Source organism: Chiloscyllium plagiosum, unplaced genomic scaffold (genome assembly GCF_037043375.1).
Source record: "Chiloscyllium plagiosum isolate Xiang-an unplaced genomic scaffold, Cpla_swu_hap1 HiC_scaffold_12, whole genome shotgun sequence".
Classification (NCBI taxonomy): domain Eukaryota; kingdom Metazoa; phylum Chordata; class Chondrichthyes; order Orectolobiformes; family Hemiscylliidae; genus Chiloscyllium; species Chiloscyllium plagiosum.
Window position 1 is genome coordinate 40,052,014 of NW_028270150.1, and position 20,368 is coordinate 40,072,381.

Sequence of the window (20,368 nt, forward strand, 5' to 3'; positions counted from 1 at the left end):
GAAACAGACCTTGTGAACCAAGCTGATCTTTTATAAGACCCGTGTTCTCAGCACTTTGCTATATGACTATGAAAGATAGGTGACTTAGAGCCACAAACGCAATCATTTCCATCAATGCTGTCTCTAGCACATTATGGGTATGGCCTGGAAGGATAAAATCATAAATCCATCAAAAATGGAGCTTCCTAGTGTGATGGCACTGAATGAACAGGGGCAACTTTTGGATTTGGTATCTCCCCAGGATAGAAAATGATTAAACACCCAAAGATCTCACTCTGACATAGGTGCTGGAATCAGGTGACCTTACAAGCCAGATATAATGCCCTTTAATGTTGACTAATATACCTGGAAGTTGCTATCTGGCGAAAGAAGGAAATGGCAAAATTTCTTTGCACAGGTATGCTTGATCATCATGACAGTAGCTGTAGCAACTTGGCAACAGGTGCCAGTGATGAATGCAACAATGTACAAGTCACCTGACTGCTTTCAGATTTGTCAGAATGTGCCTCTCCAGGATTGGCCTTAACAGCCATCTGCAAAGGCCTGCCAAATGAAGTTGCACACAAATGTCCAAGCACCCAAATGGATTGTTTGCTATATGTCATAGGAATTTGATAAACTCCAATTTGCACTGGTAATGTTGGGCAAAAATTGTGAAATCACACAGTAGATATGACTGATTTTTACAACCTACAAAATTTTCAATAGTTACTTGAGTTTTATATGGAATTAGACCCAGGAGCGGCATTTTCTCAGAAGGTGGGAGTTAGGCAACTTGAATATCTGGTCACGAACCCACCCCTCATGCTTGCTAGTAATTGATACCTTTGAGACAGTAGTCTAATCAGCGAGGAGTTTGTTTTGGTAGCTAACTTAAAAGTAGTCACACATCTTGAAATTGGCTAGGCAAGATGAAGACCTGGAATCCAGGATAGAGTAGGGAAATGTTAGTATGATCTGAATTTTATTGCCATGCAACAGATTATCAGAACCTGCACATTTTAAATTGCTCTGCGTAATGGGAGTTCCAGCAGGTGGTGATGGTGAGGGAGGGAGGTACTGAACAGAGCAGCTAAAGCAGTCTGCCAGACACTGCATGGAGGGAACGATGTCTTTCGGGACTACATGGCCTCATGGGGACAACGATCAAAGAACTTCCTCGACCATAATTAAGCCACAAGTTTAGTTCTATATTCAAACTGTCTCTTCCTTAAACCTTAATTTACATTCAGGTTTTTAATGACCCAATGCCAGTGTAATAAAGAATTCCTGTTCTATGATCTTTGTGCCATCCTTGTGTTCAAATCTTACGTTACACTTCTGGCACAGTGCACTGGCACAGGTGTCTTCATGGTAGATGAGATCAAATGACATCTGGCCAAGATGGAGTGGGTAGGAGAAGAGCTAAAATCGGCAATGTCCACAAGGGAGGGTTAGGTATTGGCAAGCAAAGTTGGACCTTTAGCTCTTAAGGATTCCTACATCATGAATTTTAGGCTGTCAGTGTGCTTATCTCCAGTTACAGCATTAAACAATTTTCACCATCATGGACCCTGTTCCAACAGGCTGGAACTATTCCGCTTTGTACACTTGCAAAGGTAGAGATGAGCTTTTAATTACATAAATATTAGTGATTAATGATGGAGGCAACTAAACCTTCTCCCTGCCCCGACTCCTTACTGTAGCATACAAGCCATCGACAGCATTTATTTTGGTTATACTCTTCCTATGACAATCCAGTTTGACTGTTAGAAATCCAGCCCAAGCAGTCAAGCATACATTCAATATTTACTTAAAGTAGAACTAGAATATGTAGAACTAATTGGGCCAGAATTTTTAGGGGTAACTTAGTCACCATTTTATGTACTGCCCTTTCTCAAGGTTTTTATATGGAAACTTAAGACTAAAGATATTGTAGTACAGTAAGACCATTCGGCCCATCAGGTCTGCTCTGCCATTCAATCATGGCAGATAAGTTTCTATCACCATTCTCTTGCCTTCTCCCAGTTATATCTTGATCCACTTTCTAATGAAGAACCTATCTCTCTCTATCTTAAATGCACTCAATGACTTAGCCTCCACAGCTCTCTGCAGCAATGAGGAACCTAATGCAGTATATCTTTGAAACACTGAGCAACAAAGGGAGAGACAGAAATGGAGGGAGAAATAGTTGCACGGAGGAAGAGATAAAAAAAGGCAAATGTTTGAGTAGGAAGGCACAGAAGGAAAATTGCGAAAGCAGGGTTGGCCAGAAGCTGGAGAGAAGGCATGGGAGAAGGTAGGAGCAGAGTGATAGGATGAGAAGAGGAAAACTGGAAGAGAAGTGAAAAAGGGCTTTGAGAAAAAGCAGCAGCCAATACACCCAGCTGCGTGTGTATTCTTTGCATTGTAGGAAACTGAGGAACGCAGTTGTGTCAGACCTTATCAAATGGAAACCAGGAGACTTAATTCAGATTAGGCCACACAAGCATCAACTAGTGGGGAACGGTGCAAAGTAGCAATCAAAAAGAAGTCCTGTTCTTTAAATAAGCTATTTCCCACAGTGGATCTTGGAACCACTGATCAACAGGCATGAGCAACAGTGGCTGTGAACTGGCCAGTGACATTGAGGAGCTCTGATCAGTAGAAGTGGACATCAATCTTATGAAATTAAGATATGACTACTAGATACAATTATTTCCAATAGGCTGATGTGAACAATTGGATGACTGAGGGGCTTGATGGAGCTTCTTTAAAACAGGGTAAAAAAGAAGCAAGTCTTTCCTGAATGGTCATTCCAAAGCTGGAGAAAAAAAAAATTCTGTATCAGGAACGATGGCATGAAGGTTCAAATTTGTAGCTTAAGAATTATTACCTGCTGGGTAAATTCACTCAGGTGAATCAAGGTAGTGGTTGTGCTGGAACAAGTAAATTGGAAATCTTCTCTCAGATCTGCAACTATAAAACTAGATTAACATAAGCAGGCCAATCATATGTGTTTGCACTGAAATTTATAGACTAAAATAAATGATACAAAAATGTAACAAAAATACAAAACAGGAAATTGAACAAGGCAATCCAAGCAGGAAATCTGCAGAAGCATCCCTTTAATCTATTTACTGACAAAGGGTCACTGGATGTAACACAGTAAACTATGCTTTGTCTCCACAGATGCTGCCAGACCTACTGAGGTTTTCCTGCAATTTCTGATTTGAATGTATGTAAACATAAGGTTTTTCATTTGGGTAGCTTGATAAAGATATGCTTAGAGGGAAAGGGAGTTAGTTTCTTTTTGTTTTTCTCTCCACAATGGCAATTGCTGAGCCACTCCCTATGTCGAGAAGCTTCCAAAGGAACAGCATTTACCCTCTCATTTTCTAGTAGCTGTCTAAACCGTTGCTAAGCTGGGAGTTGCTGTGCGTGGGCCTGAAAAGCCACAGGCTGGGATGGCAATTCTAAACCCCTGGGATACCTGTGAACAAAGAAATAAGGAATGAGTAATCCTATAATATAATTATCAACCTATGATTTAGTAGCAGAATAGTCACAGTTAAGAAGGCAAAACTCCATGTCAAGTGAAGCAGCATTCCATGCATTAAAATGTGCATTATTTATGGACACTTGGATAGTTTTAATAGGTTTCGACTCGGTCCAAAGCATTAAATAGTGCAAATCAAATCCATCCACTCTAAAATCTGGTTATTAAGGCAAATTAATAAATTCTAAAGTAACAAAAGTATAAAAAGTAGGCTTTACAACGTTGGTTATTTAACTGCAATGTAGCATCTGGAATTTTCTGGTGTGGTAAATATGCTAGGATTGTGCAAAGGATGGCACCTGGCATCAGATGATTTGGGATCAGAGTTTCATTTGGATGACCTATATGGAGCAGCGTGCTGACTCTAGCTGTTGAGGACTGCACATGAATGCTAGACATAAGGGTGAGGTATTGGAGGGCAACTTTGTAATCCAGCAATAGAGACATGAGGTAGAAGGAAATACAAGCAGGAAAAAGTATGAGTGAAAGCATATGTTTACCCCATAGCTGATGGGAAAATTAGTGAGAATCCTTAATTGATTCACCATGGAAAAAGCATTTTAATTTTTTTTTGTGAATAGGGTCATCACGGAGAAGAAATGCGGTGAAGAACTATTTGAAGCCAGGGTCTTGTTTATTTCGTTCAATTAATTGTTTTTGGGATCTGGGCACTGTTGGCAAGGCCAGTGATCATTACACATCCTCCTTGAGAGAAGTTTACATTTTCTAATAGGCTGCTTTTACAAGTCTGTAGTGTCATTGAGTGAGGTGGTTGCTGGCATAATTTCACAGAAAAATGTACCTTTGTATAGCACTCGGTGAAAGAAAGGCAGCATCCAGTTTGTGCAGAGCAATATTTTACAAACAGGACTGTGGTAAACAATCAGTCAATCTGTTTTGATGGCTTTGACTGTGAGGAGTAAATGCTTGTTATGATATTGGGAGTATGCCTTCTCTCTTTAGCTGCTTGACTTATGTTTTTCTGCAAAGGAAAATAAGGCATTGTTTTAATGTTTGTGTATGACAGTACCCAACAATGCTGCACTGAAATAATAAGGCTAAAATACGCCGTAAGTTTTTGGGCGTGAGAGTTAGGCCCTTGACTTCTGGTTTTGAGAGATGCTACTGTTGAGCCAAGGTTGTTTTTGTAAGGTGACTTGGTTTGTAGGGACAAATTATGCCATTCAGTAGTAGTTTAAAGATGAAGTTCCCATTAGTGTTATGAGCAGTTAGAAGCAGAGAACGTATAGCCAGGCCTGTAGGGTGAAGTGTTTCTCCTGGAGAAAATGAATGTGGAAATACACTGGTCAGGAAACTTGGCTTTTAATCTATTCATCTGAGGTTAAAGCTGTGAAGTGTGACTTATAAATATGATACTGTTTTGACTTAACAGCAATGAAATAGCAGGGGTGCCAAGAATTTCGAGTTTACTGTGTAGTATGAGTGAAGCTACAGGAGGGATTCTATATTACACTTAAATTAAGGTCCTGGGGAGTGTTGCTGAACAAGAGATCTTGGAGTGCAGGTTCATAGGTCCTTGCAAATAAGTGTCACAGGTAGATAGGATAGTGAAGAAGGCGTTTGGTATGCTTGGCTTTATTGGGCAGTGCATTGAGTATAGGAATTGGGAAATCACATTGCGGCTGTACAGGATGTTGATTCGACCACCTTTGGAATACTGCATGCAATTCTGGTTTGCTTATAGGAAGAATGTTCAAAAGATTCAGAAAAAATTAACAATGATGTTGTCAGAGTTGGAGGATTTGAGCTAAAGGGAGAGGCTGAATAGGCTGGGGTTATTTTGCCTGGAGTGTCGGAGGCTGGAGGGGTGACCTTACAGATATTTATAAAATCATAAGCATGGATAAGTTTAAGAGGCAAGATCTTTTCCCCAGGGTGGAGGAGTCCAATACTAGAGGGCTCAGGTTTAAGTTGGGAGTGGAAAGATATAAAAGGGACCTAAGGGGTAATTTTTTCCATGCAGAGGGTAGTGCATATATGGAATGAGCTGCCAGTGGAAGTAGTGGAGGCTGGTACAATTACAACATTTTAAAAGGCATCTTGATGGGTAGACTAATAGCCTTTAGAGGTATATAAGCCAAATGCTGGCAAATGGGACTGGATTTATACAGGATAACTGGTTGGCATGGGTGAGTTGGACTGAAGGGTCTGTTTTCGTGTTTACATCTCTATGACTCTGTCTAAGTGACCTGTGATTTTTAATAGGAAACAAACAATTTGAAATTGAAGTGATGGAGATTGCCCTCTAAGTCAGACAGAAACGAGTTAGGGTTCATTTGATAAATTGAAGAAAATGCAAGAATTAGCAAAGGCAGGGAGAGTTGAACCAAGGTTTTGGCTAGGAAACCAAAGAAATACACTTAAAGGAACAGTGACAACGCCCAATTAAAGTGGGCGGAGTAAAATGCTATTGACACAAAGAAAAGTGGCAAATCTCCCAAGAATGTCTTGAAATAGTGATTAGTGGCCTTGGAAAAGATGTGGTTTGACGTTTGGATTTACTGTTGAACATATCCAAATATAGCAGGGTTACAGAGCAGACAGAATGTTCAGCTGAATAGTCAAAATAGTGGATTGACTGAGGAACTCATGTCAAAAATGTTCATTGCTCTGATCAGACCAATCAATTACAATTGTTCCTACTATCACCGGTATGAATTTTAGAGACAATAGAGAGAACAACCATAAAATTGATTCCTAGTGTCAGAAGACTGAGTTATGGTGGAAATTGGGTTTCTCAGTGATGAGAGAGAAGCGCTGTTCAAAAGTAATGGGGATAAAATGGTAAATCTGGATCAATATTTAAGATTTACATGTACAATTCCGAAAGATTCAGATAACCTCTGTAAATCCTATAGATAGGAGAAGGGATTCATTGCAAAGAAAGCAGTATAATGCAACACGTTATAAGTTTGAGTAGCAGGGCAAAGAGGAACAACCAAAGCACCTGAGGCAGAGCGTAGTTGTTAGGAAAGTCAGCAGCATGCAGTCAGTCAGAAAATAGAAGAAAAATGTCAAAGTTGTGAACAGATTCAGGTTAGGAGAGCAAAACTGTAAATATTTTGAAATATTACCTTGCGTCACGTACTTGCATGGGTAGGCACGTTCAAATGATGTAAATAATAAGTAACTGAGTTACTCCGTTATAAGTAAAAAAAATCCAAGAGGAACTCTGAAGGCTCATGACAAAGATTCCTTCAAGTAGGTGCTTTTTAAACAATGAGTGATCCGTACGTGTAGAAACATGGGGAGGCAGTGACAATAGTCATGATTTGCTTGGGAAAATGCTACTAGCTGGTGGAAAAATGCCATTAGATTGAAACCAAGATAAGCAATGCCCACATTCAAATGATATAAAAAAACATACGGGGCAATTTGATTCTGATGTGGTCACAAACTTGAGGATTATCTGTTTCGTTTTTTTTTTAAAAAGCGAGTAAATGGCACTTAACAGAGCTTCAAAAGGCAAAGAGCCTACCTTATCAGCCATAAAAACAGAAATTGCTGGAAAAGCTCAGAGATCTGACAGTAGACAGGCAGGAGGCTGGAAGAACACAGCAAGCCAGGCAGTATCAGGAGGTGGAGAAGTCGAGTTTTGGGTGTAACCCTTTTCAGGACCTTATCTTGCAATTGTGGCATTTCTAAATTAAGGCCATTTATGCAAAATAGAAATGATAATGACTCCCAAGACAAGACGATGGGTTCCCAATTTAGTGCCCGATCAAACACTCAGCATAACAGTAGGTCTGGCAGCATCTGTGGAGAGAAATCAGTTGTTTGGAGTCCAGTGATCCTTCCTCGGAACCTTAACGTTTGCTCTGATTTTTCTCCTCAGATGCTGCCAGACCTGCTGAGCTTTTCCAGCAATTTGTTTTTGTTTCTGATTTACAGCATCCACAGTTCTTTTGGGTTTTCATGCCTTACGAGCCACCTTGACATTCTGAATGAAGCGGTTACTCAAATGACTTTAGAAAACCCAAAAATGTGTGCATAAACAGCCAAAAGCCACGTACAATGTTGCAGGAAATGAGGTTAAATCAAGAATCTTATGGTATAAAGGATTGTTTTAAAAAAATACTCATTAGAAGAGTTATACTGGTGTTTGGGCACGCAATTGGGAACCCATAAGTTTGTATTAAGAGTCACTATTATTTCTGTTTTGCATAGAGTCATAGAGGTGTATAGCATGGAAACAGACGCTTCGGTCTAACTCGTCCATGCCGACCAGATATCCCAACCCAATCTAGTCCCACCTGCCAGCACCTGGCCCATATCCCTCCAAACCCTTCCTATTCATATACCCATCCAGATGCCGTTTAAATGTTGCAATTGTACCAGCCTCCACCATTTCTTCTGGCAGCTCATTCCATACACGTACCACCCTCTGCATGAAAAGGTGGCCCCTTAGATCCCTTTTATATCTTTCCCCTCTCACCCTAAACCTATGCCTTCTAGTTCTGGACTCCCCCACTCCAGGGAAAAGCCTGTTTATCCTATCCATGCCCCTCATAATTTTGTAAACCTCTGAGGTCACCCCTCAGCCTTCGACACTCCAAGGAAAACCAGCCCCAGCCTGTTCAGCCCCTCACTATAGCTCAAATCCTCCAACCCTGGCAACATCCTTGTAAATCCTTTTTGAACCCTTTCAAGTTTCACAACATCTTTCTAATAGGAATTGCGTGCAATATTCCAACAGTGGCCGAACCAATGTCCTGTACAGTCGCAATGTGACCTCCCAACTCCTGTACTCAATACTCTGACCAATAAAGGAAAGCATACCAAATGCCGCCTTCACTATCCTATCTACCTGCGACTCCACTTTCAAGGAGCAATGAACCTGCACTCCAAGGTCTCCTTGTTCAGCAACACTCCCTAGGACCTTACCATTAAGTGAATAAGTCCTGCTGAGATTTGCTTCCCAAAATGCAACTCCTCATATTTATCTCAAGTAAACTCCATCATAAATGGCCTTGATTTCAAAATGCCACAAATGGTCAAGTTATCTGTTGAAACCAATCTGGGAAAGACAATGGAATTGAAACAGTCCTCTCCCCAATGAGGAGGAGCAAACAAAGCACTGTCTGTTAAAATTTTATATATGTACAGAATTACTTCGCAAATGAAAGAAAGAAATGATAGTGACTCCATGAATAACTCTGAAGTAGAAAAGCATGAAGCTGAAATAGATCTGAAATTTGAGTGAAAATTAAAATGCTGAACTACAAGACGCAACAGTAGAATTTGTCAAAGGAAGTGATGTTCAAACTGTTTAATACTATGAAGCAAGACCTTAAATATTCTGTCTCGATCTGGTCATTGTAACACAAGAGGCATTCCAGTGCGGGGAATTGTACAGTCTAAAGTCAGTAGGTCAGTTCTTTGTGTCAAAGCTCTAAATTTTGAGGAAGAACTAGAGGAGATAAAGAATAAACAACCTTCATAGCTTGAAAGGAAACGTTTTGGATAAAATAAAATATTTCAAATCAATGGTATACAGATAGAAGTCAATGTAAAAAAATAAATTTAGGAGAAATAAATAGTGTTTATATCTCATTGATAACTGAAGGACATTACAAAGTGTTTCATAGCCTGTGAAGTAAGTTATTGTTGTAACAGGAATTAATGGTCAATTTGCATATAGCAAAAGTCTGCAAATAGCAGAGTTGGGTAAGCGATAAATATGGGCCAGCGTATTGGGAAAGTTTTCTTACACTTTGAACAATCTCCTGAGATCTTCTACACCACTTGACAGAGCTGACTGGTTCTTCATTTAACATCTTATTCAAGAGATTCAAGACCGTGCTGCACACCTTTCAATGCTGTTCTGATTTTGTGCTGAACATGTAAATTAGGTCCTAGATAAGACCATCTGACTCTTTGAGCCTGTTCTGTCATTTAATGAAAGTTCATTGCTTATCTGATTGTGGCCTCAACTCTAATCCTACCCCAGATAACCTTTGACTCCCTTTTTAGTCAAGAATCTATTCTTCTGCCTTAAAATATTCAGTTACTCTGCCCCTACTGCTCTCTGAGGCAATGGTCCAAGAGGCACAGCCCTCTGACAGGAAAAAAACCCTCTGTTTTCTGCTTTGAGTAGGTTATCCCTTGTATTTAAGTGGTGGTTGAAATCTTACAAGCAATTGGGCGATGTGGCCTATAGTATGCAATATCCGCTTGCTGGTGACTTGGGGTGTTTCTCCCTTGTCTGTCGGTACAGGTGTGGGTGTGAGGTCCTGCTGTCCTATGCTGTCTTCACCTATCAATGTTTCAGTGTCGCCAGTGGTGAAGGATCCAATGGTTCCTCTGCACCTTAAATGATTTCTTCCTGAGGTTGAGGAGGTCTCATCCAGGGGAGCTGGACACCTCTCACCTGACGTACCAAGCCTGTTAGCTGCTGCTGTAACTCTCAATAGGCAGAAGCAATCGTGGCATTGCCTCAGTCAGCACACTGCCTACCGATTGGCAGCATTTCACTCTTACTAGAGTGGTACCTACAAGGTTGCCTCACCGTGGGTTTCTCTGCATCCCTACAGGACACATCTTGGTCCCTGTCCAGCTACTGCACATATCCCTTCTTCATAGAAGTTAAGGACTCTAGAAACAAATGGATAGCACAGGTGTTAAGGCTGGTGCATGTGAGACAGTTGGTGGAGTTCCATGGGAGTGACAAGGCAGCACAGAGTGGATGCAGGGATAGTAGTGTGGAAGGATCAGTGGCAAAGGGAGCGAGTGAGGGAAGACACTGCATGCAACAGTGTCAGAGCAGAAGCCTTGGTGGGAGGTGAGTGCAGTAGCAGACAGACAAGTGAGAAGTAACAGAACAGAGTATGGCATTTACCCTGGTGGTACAGAGAAGGTCATTACTTTTCTTTCAGCACGGCAACCTGAACCATAGACTGCGTTGATCCAGATGATGTCATGCAGTGGCACAGCCTTCTCTGGAAAGAGGACAGCCCTCTTGTGTATCGCCACATCAACTAGGACCTGCAGGTCCCTACTAGAGAATCTCTGTGCCAACTTGCACTTGTCTGACATCTGTCTCCAGACACCAGTCCCAAATAGGGCAGCTGTTGACAATCCTTCAAGTGCACGGCAGAAGATTAAGAAGCTGCATGGGATGCTGGTCTTATGGTCAATTACTGGTGAGAGGTGAGTTTTTTCCAGGAATAGCATGTGGTAAGATGGGATGGAGATAGAACACGATACTCACTATTGGGTCGGCCACAACAATTGACTCAGCGAGTTTTATAAGACATGATGAGAAATCTCACTGGCCTTGCAGTAATCTTCACTCCTCCAAGCTCAACACTACTCTCATTTAATCAGAAAGGCGATAGGTTATGTTCAGAGTCCTTTAGTCCCTCCAAAAAATAAACTATACTTTCAATATCCAACTTATCAAGTTCTCTCAGGATCTCCGTTGTTTCCATAAGATCACCTGTCATTCTTCTAACCTCCTATGGATACAGACAAGGTTTCTTCATTAGAATACAGCGTCCAACCACAGAAATCAGTTGAGTGAACTGTTTCTGAACTGCTGTTAATGCACTTTTAATATTTCTTAAATAATCAAATAACAAACTCCAGATGTGGTCTCACCACTGCCCTGTACAACAGTGAGACACCCCTACTTTATATTTCATTCTACTTGCGTTCCTAATCACATCCTGTACTTTCATACTGACTTGGCATGGTTCATTTGCTGGCACAACCAGATCCCTGTGTATTCTTGAATTCTGCATTCTCCCCAAATAATAAATGGCTTCTCAGGAATGAGAGCTGAATCCAAAACCTTATGACATGGGCCTCATTAAGGCTGACATAGTGGTTAATGTAGATAATAAAGGTTCAGATAAAATACTGGAAGTAAAAGCCATCGTTAAAGAAACAATATTGTGCTGCCATGTGGGAATATTAAAATTTACCTAAATGCATTAATTAAAATGGACCAAATGGCCTTCCTCCTCTCTAAATGTCTTGTGTTTTTGGGTTCCGCTGAACCTGCTGCTTGCATAACCCATATATAATGTGCATTATCATTGACATTCCCAAATGTAATTGCCTGAGGATGAAAAATTGCAGAATAATCTTAGACAAAAAAAACCCACAAGGTTTGTATTAAGTCATAAACTACTAATGGAAGCGTGGTTACGCTGTCAAAGTAAGTTTTTATTTTAAAAAATACCTTTTTAGAACCTTCAAGACACCGTGAATTCATCTGTGACAAACTTGATCAAATGGATCACCATTACCCCACATTCAGTTGTGGTTTATTTTGAGTCTCCTCCTTTACTGAAGGGTCAGGGACAAGTTGGTTAGCGATGCCTTCGAGATACCCGTCCAGTCTGATGTTAGGGGTAAGTGATTGATTGAGGGTAGCACCACCATCACCTGTGAGGCCACATTATGTCATGTAGCTTATCAGAGTCACTGCCAACATGCCCTCACGTGAGCACTGACCATTTTGCAGCATAGGCAATTGAAGACCTATACTTCAGCAAGTACTTGAGGTTTTCAAAAACGAAGGAAAACAAATTGGCTGTGGAAAAAAGAAGTTTATTATAAAACTTTAACAATTGTTTGTTGTATTCATATTAAAGACAGCATATATGCATCAAAAATCGTCCGCGTTAAAGAAGCAGGATTTTTGATTTTATTTATTATTGTCATATGTACCTAGGTACAATGAAAATGTTTGTTTTGTGTGCAGTGCAGGCAGATCATATTATACAAAGTGCACCAGAAAAGAGTGAAAAATACAATGTTACAGTACAGAGAAGGGACACAAAGGGTGAGATCAATATTAAGTTTAAAATTTGAAAGGTCCATTCAGAAATCTAATAACAGCTGGGAAGAAGCTGTTCTTGAATCTATATGGTACATGTGTTTAAGCTTCTGCCTGACAAGAGTTTGAAAGAGATTATAACTGGGATGGTAGGAGTCTTTAATGATGTTGGCTGCCTTCCCGAGTCAGTAAGAACTATAGATGGAGTCAATGGATGGAAGGTTGGCTGGTTTGATGGACTGGGTTGCGTCCACAAGTGTATCATCTCTTAATGAGAAATTCACTCCACGCTTGCAGCCATGCACCGCTACCTACATTCCCTGCAATTAGACCTACCCCAGCTCAGGACAACACTCTCACAGACCTGTAAAGGACCTCTACTGTTCTTCATCCACAGAAGAATCCATACACTAAATAAACAGTTCTTCCTAGCCATATCGGAAATTAACGACAGTAAATACCAAAACGTTTCATGTACTTACCCTCCCACTCTGGGTTCCTCAACTGTTCCAGAATGTTCCATCGGCCTCCGAAATCATTCCGGCGCCATTAACCACGCGTCTGCTACATCGCCCGCGGCAACAACCGCCGCCGCGGACCAAGACGTCACTTCCGCCCCCATCGACCCCGCAGCCTCAGTGATCACCGCCCAGACAACCGCCTCCACGATCGCCGCCCAGACAACCGCCTCCACGATCGCCAGGAAGACCATTGCCGACAGATTCGCGGCCCCCGCGGCTATCGGGAATAACACGGTCTCAGTCGTCGCCACAGCCACTTCCGCCCCCTGGTTGCCGCCGCCACAGCCACTTCCGCCCCCAGTGACATCACTAGCCTGCACGACCACAACGCCGCATGTGTCTCCGCCCCACGCCGATCTCTGTCACCATGCTTAACTCCACCTCCACGCCGATCTCCGTCACCACGTCTAACCCCGCCCCCACGCCGATCTCCGTCAGGTCTAACCCCGCCCCCACGCCTATCTCCGTCACCGCACCCAACTCCGCCCCCACGCCGATCTCTGTCCCCGCCCCCACTCCCAGCTCCAACCCCACACTAGGTCCTTGCTCCCAGCCCTGCCGTGTTTTCACTATCCCTCCAGAACTACCCCTCTCTGAGGATGAAAGATCAGTCCTCAGCAGAGGCCTCACCTTCATTCCCCTACGCTCTCGGATCAACGAGTTCAACATGCGGCGTGACATCGAACAATTCTTCCGCCGCCTTCGCCTCCGCGCCTACTTCTTCAACCAAGACTCTCGCCCACCCTCTGACGACCCCTTCTCCCGCCTCCAACACACCCCATCCACCTGGACACCCCTTGCTGGCCTCTTACCCGCCCTCGATCTCTTCAGAGCCAACTGCTGCCGCGACATTAACCGTCTCAACTTCTGCACCCCTCTCACCCACTCCAACCTCTCACCCTCGGAACGTGCAGCCCTTCACTCCCTCCGTTCCAACCCCAACCTCACTATCAAACCAGCAGACAAAGGAGGCGTGGTAGTAGTTTGGCGCATCGACCTTTACACTGCGGAGGCTAAACGCCAGCTCGCGGACACCTCCTCCTACTGCCCCTTTGACCATGACGCCACCTCCCACCACCAAACCATCATCTCCCAGACCATCCATAACCTCATCACCTCGGGGGATCTCCCATCCACCGCCTCCAACCTCATAGTCCCACAACCCCGCACCTCCCGTTTCTACCTCCTGCCCAAAATCCACAAACCTGACTGCCCCGGCCGACCCATTGTCTCCGCCTGCTCCTGCCCCACCCAACTCATTTCTGCATACCCCGACACGGTCCTGTCCCCCTTAGTCCAAGAACTCCCCACCTACGTTCGGGACACCACCCACACCCTCCACCTCCTCCATGATTTTCGCTTTCCCGGTCCCCAACACCTTATCTTCACCATGGACATTCAGTCCCTGTACACCTCCATCCCCCATCACGAAGGACTTAAAACCCTCCGCTTCTTCCTTTCCCGCCGTACCAACCAGTACCTTTCTACTGACACCCTCCTTCGACTGACTGAACTGGTCCTCACCCTGAACAACTTCTCTTTCCAATCCTCCCACTTCCTCCAAACGAAAGGAGTAGCCATGGGCACCCGCATGGGCCCCAGCTTTGCCTGCCTCTTCGTAGGATATGTGGAACAGTTCATCTTCCGCAGCTACATTGGCACCACCCCTCACCTTTTCCTCCGCTACATCGATGACTGTATCGGCGCTGCCTCATGCTCCCATGAGGAGGTTGAACAGTTCATCATCTTTACCAACACCTTCCACCCCGACCTCAAATTAACCTGGACCGTCTCAGACTCCTCCCTCCCCTTCCTAGACCTTTCCATTTCTATCTCGGGTGACCGAATCGACACGGACATTTACTATAAACCGACCGACTCCCACAGCTACCTAGACTACACCTCCTCCCACCCTGCCCCATGTAAAAACACCATCCCATATTCCCAATTCCTTCGTCTCCGCCGCATCTGCTCCCAGGAGGACCAGTTCCAAAACCGTACAACCCAGATGGCCTCCTTCTTCAAGGACCGCAATTTCCCACCAGACGTAGTCGACGATGCCCTCCACTACATCTCTTCCACTTCCCGCTCCTCCGCCCTTGAGCCCCGCCCCTCCAACCGCCACCAGGACAGAACCCCACTGGTCCTCACCTACCACCCCACCAATCTCCATGTACAGCGCATCATCCACCGTCATTTCCGCTACCTCCAAACGGACCCCACCACCAGTGATATATTTCCCTCCCCTCCCCTTCCGAAAAGACCACTCCCTCTGTGACTCCCTCCTCAGGTCCACACCCCCCCACCAACCCAACCTCCACTCCCGGCACCTTCCCCTGCAACCGCAAGAAATGCAAAACTTGCACCCACACCTCCCCCCTTACTTCCCTCCATGGCCCCAAGGGACACTTCCATATCCGCCACAAATTCACCTGCACCTCCACACACATCATCTATTGCATCCAGTGCACCCGATGTGGCCTCCTCTATATTGGGGAGACAGGCCGCCTACTTGCGGAACGTTTCAGAGAACACCTCTGGGACACCCGGACCAACCAACCCAACCACCCCGTAGCCCAACACTTTAACTCCCCCTCCCACTCCACCAAGGATATGCAAGTCCTTGGACTCCTCCATCGCCAGACCATAGCAACACAACGGTTGGAGGAAGAGCGCCTCATCTTCCGCCTAGGAACCCTCCAACCACAAGGGATGAACTCAGATTTCTCCAGTTTCCTCATTTCCCCTCCCCCCCCACCTTGTCTCAGTCAAATCCCTCGAACTCAGCACCGCCTTCCTAACCTGCAATCATCTTCCTGACCTCTCCGCCCCCACCCCACTCCGGCCTATCACCCTCACCTTGACCTCCCTCCACCTATCGCATTTCCAAAGCCCCTCTCCCAAGTCCCTCCTCCCTACCTTTTATATTAGCCTGCTGGGCACACTTTCCTCATTCCTGAAGAAGGGCTTATGCCCAAAACGTCGATTCTCCTGTTCCTTGGATGCTGCCTGACCTGCTGCGCTTTTCCAGCAACACATTTTCACCTATCATTTCTTAATGTCTTGGGCAGGGCGTTGTCATACCAAAATGTGATGCATCAGGATAGAATGCTTCCTGTGGTGGATCTATAAAAAATCGATGAGTTTTTTTATGGACGCGCTGAATTGCCTTAGCCTCCTGAGGAAGTAGAGGCATTGTTGTACTTTTTGACCACTGCATCAATGTGGGTGGGCCAGGATAGATTGTTTGTGACCATCACTCCTAGGAACTTGACACTTTTGACCATCTCCACCTCAGCACCATTGGTGTAAATAGGGGGTGTGCCCTCCACCTTGCTCCCAGAAGTCAATGACCAGCTCTTTGGTTTTGCTGACATTGAGGGAGAGATTGTTATCTTGACACCAGACCACCAAGCATTCTACCTCATTCTTGTATTCTGTCTTGTTTTTGTTAGAGATCCAGCCAACAACTGTGGTGTCATCAGTTAACTTATAGATGGAGTTAGGACAAAATTTGTTCACGCAGTCATGAGTGTGGAGGGAGTATGGTAAAGGCTGAGTACTCAGCTTGTGGGGTGCTGGTGTTGAACATTACCATGGAGAAGATGCTGTTGTCTATTCTCACCGTGGTTTGTGGGTCTGGAAGTCAAGAATCTAGTTGCAGAGGGCAGAGCAGAGACCTAGGTCTCAAAGTTTAGGAGCAAAGTGAACGTACATCAGTGCCAAAGTATTTTCTTTCTTTTGACATATGCATGCGCAGATTGGATGAATGTGTTTGTTGCAAGTCTGAACATAGTTCGATGTTTCCATAATTAAAATGTGCAAAACACTTTTGCATGATGCAATTCCCCTCAATTCCATATCGCTTGCAGGTCCAGTGACAGACATTGTAATAGAAGGAAAACAAATATAAATGTGACAAAGGTTTTCACTAAAAAGTGGCAGTTCATCACTGCTGAAATATGCAAAGTTGAAATGCAAGTCACTCGCTGTCTTTTTCTCCCTCTGTCATAAAGACATTGATCTCTTGCTCAGCTACAGTTTTGCGTTCATGACTTGAATGTCTATTCGGATCTAGATTTATGAAGACACATCCTTATTTGGGCTATTTGTGACAATTGAGGAAAGAGGATTGAACGCAGCTTCTCTACTCATGGCTGTGCATTGGTCCACCTCACCAGACCATCAATCATGTTCATACCAGCTTTGCTGCAAACACAGATTGAAATTCAGTTGCAAAGCAGTATAAATCGTACCTTGACTTGCAAGAGTTAAACTTCCGCTCTTATTGTCTGTGTTGAAATTACTGAAAACAAGTTAACACTTGTAACTAAGACATTCAACGCCAAATTATCTTTATTGCAATGATATTTGTTTAAATGCACATCTCCTTCAACAAAGGCTTTTTAACATCAAAATCTTTCATTCTGGGCAAAGCTGCATAAAACTGTCCATGTGTAAAAATAAGCGCAGGACTACAAGTATCGTCAAAGTCTGGTTTGAGATTTTATGCTCATACAATGAGCGTCTAATTGGAGACTGTTTTATCTTGAGTTAAAGAAGAACCTTTGTCAGATGGGTTCATTATTATTTGGACAAACATTTATTTTCCTTAATCTGCATTAAAATTTCAGCACCCATAATTGAAGGGGAAGCAACTTTCTAACTGCCAATTTTATTTCATGATCAACTCCTTGTTTATATGTATGTTCCTTCCTTGAGTCTGTGTTGGTGAGTGGCATTACATGGGAGCTGTATGCTGTAGAAAATATGGAGGGTATCTTCTGTAGGACTGACCCAAAAACATTGCTTTAATTTGCCTGATAACCTAAACCCTTTTATTCCAACCTTGTGAATCCTCATTTTAGCACAACATAAGTAGTGCCAAATATTTGTCCCTACTATTTCGTATCACTTAACCAATTTCATTGTTTGTCCAAACTTCCTATGCCATGCCTACCTGAGACCATTCAGCCTTCCAGTTTCATCCTATCCCAATCCTTCCATGCAATTCCCATTCCATTGTTGCCATTCCCACAGCCACTATCCATTCTGCTCATCCCTCAGTGAAATGATTTCTCCAACCTAGGTAACTTTGGAGTCCCTCTTTGTCTTCTGCTTTTGTTTTCCACCAAACTGCAACCTCTTCCCCAACTTAGCTGCCACCACCAATTTGCCCCAAGTTCCTCCATGGGCAACAGCTTGGGCAGGTTATTAGTTGGAGGTGCAGTTCATTACCACAATAAAGCAAATCATGGGTTATAGTTTTTATGTATTGAAGTGTTATAGTATTAGAATATATTGCTTTTACTATTCTGTGCTTATACATTTGGCTTATACATGTTTCCAGTTGCAATTTGGCACAGATGGATCAAATTTTAAATTCATTGAGCGGGTCTGTATGTTTAATACCTGAAGAATGATGGATAAACATGCATTTCCTGAAACAATTTTACTAAATCTGAATTCATATACTTATGCATATGTCTTCAACTAACTTTTTAAAAAAATACATTAAAAGCTCCATTTTAAATCCATCCATTTTCCTTTGTTTTTAATATACCATGCACTTCTACTTAAATATACAGCTCTTGCCCTCCTCCCATTGGATGCAGGTGCAGGTCCTGTCTGAATACTGCAGTGTTGTTTTGAGCAGGTTACCAGGTTGCAAAATTGCTGTGGGAGTGAAATAGATATTTTTAGTGCTTTGGTTCCTCTCTAGAGGTAGAACACTTCAGTACCTTGATCAGATCAACCAATGAATGAATTAATGATTGTATTGTCATGTGTTTTGAAATGAGAAAACAGTAAAATATAGTGAAAAGCTTTTCCACAGAGTGTGATCAGGCACCATTTTGAATAGTTTTAAGAATAAGAAAGAAAATAGAAAGATATAGCTTAGAGTCCATCAGTCCTGAGCCAGCTCATCAGTGCCATCCCTCCTCTTCCACCTCTCTGCTGTCTATACTGGACCAAAACAAAGTTGAAGTCCCCTCTCTTCAGATGCCAGCTTTAGCAGCAGGGCCTACCTCACCAACATCGCCTCCACGGATGTAGTGGCCATTTCTGCTGCTAGGTCCTATGTTAATCGCAGAAAAGTAAATAGAGGTTGACTCTCCGCCTCCATGAAGAACACACTGGGCTCACTCATGTGTTCCTGTTTGGGAGGACATGAGCTGATAGATCAGTTATCTGCACTCAGATCCTTGAATGACTAGCTCTGTGCATAATTATGCCTGTATACTTATTCTCAATAAAAACATCTTTTGTACAATTGTGCTGAGTTGATTCATTTTGGGTCCCATAAGTTATGGACTCTCACAACATGGAAATAGACTCTTCGATCCAATCAGTCCAGACTGAACACAATACCAAATTAAACTAGTCTCACCTACTGCTGCTGGCCCATATCCCTCCAAACTTTTCCTATTCCTGTACTTATCTTTTAAATATCGTAACTGTACCCATATTTACCACTTCCTCAGGAAGTTCATTCCTCACGAGAACCACCTTCAGTGTGTAAAAAAAATTGCCTCAATTTCTTTTTTCAGTTTCTCTCCTTTTGCCATAAAAATATGCCTCCTTGTCTTGAAATCACCAAGGGAACAGACATCTGCCATTAACCCTATCTATACCCCTCATGATTTTATAAACCTCTATCAGGTCACCTCTCAACCTCCTACACTTCAATCCCAGCCTATCCACCCTTTCTTGATAACTCAAACATTTTTTATTTGGCAACATTCTGGTGAATCTCTTCTGAACCCCCTCGAGCTGAAGAACATTCTTCCTATAACATTTGACAAATTGTTTTGTCTAGTGTGAACTTTGTGATTTCTTCAATTGTCCTTTTATGTTGCTTGCTTTAAATTCATTTTCCCTGATCTTTTTGCAACACTTTAGTTTTTCCTTATTCTATATATTTTTCTTATTTCTGGCCCTTATTTTCTCTTTATCCCTTCTGATAAGAGAGTGAGCTCAAATGTAGAACAAAGCTTGAGAAGGGGAATGAGTGTGTGTTTTCTTTATTTATTGGCCTTGTTATCACATGGCTAACGTTACCACAAACAACCCATTATCAGCCACTACTGGTCCCCATTAGCAGGTATTCATTCTCCCAAGCTGACCATTCCCCATTCCTTTGTCAGCCCGAATGTTTTCCCTCTCACTTGGCTCCATCTCCATCTATTGTTCAACCCTACCCCCTTGGGCAACCCCATCTTTAGCTTATACCTTTATCTAGTCAAAAGCAGTTCTGAATAAGGGTCACTGCACCCAAAATGTTAACACTATCTCTCCACAGATGCTGCTAAGCCTGCTCCACTTCTCCAGCAATTTCTATTTTTGTTTTGGATTTCCAGCATCTGCAGTTCTTTGGGTTTTTTTATTAATATACCATGTTGCAGGTATAAGTGTGCATTAGTACATTTCATACTAACATTGCTGTAAAGGTTGGTGTCTTGGAATTACCATGGCATCAGTGTTGATCTGTCGATTAAAATGGCTACCTTTCCTTAGTCTGCA

At 43.0% G+C, this 20,368-nt stretch overlaps 1 protein-coding gene and 1 pseudogene across 1 annotated transcript in view; both read left to right on the forward strand.

The window, feature by feature from the left end:
* The window catches only part of alcama (activated leukocyte cell adhesion molecule a), a 312,067-nt gene that overhangs the window by 119,052 nt on the left and 172,647 nt on the right, over positions 1-20,368 (forward strand). The window lies entirely within an intron of this gene.
* Positions 1-20,368, forward strand: part of LOC148148522 (uncharacterized) — a 134,656-nt pseudogene that overhangs the window by 96,170 nt on the left and 18,118 nt on the right.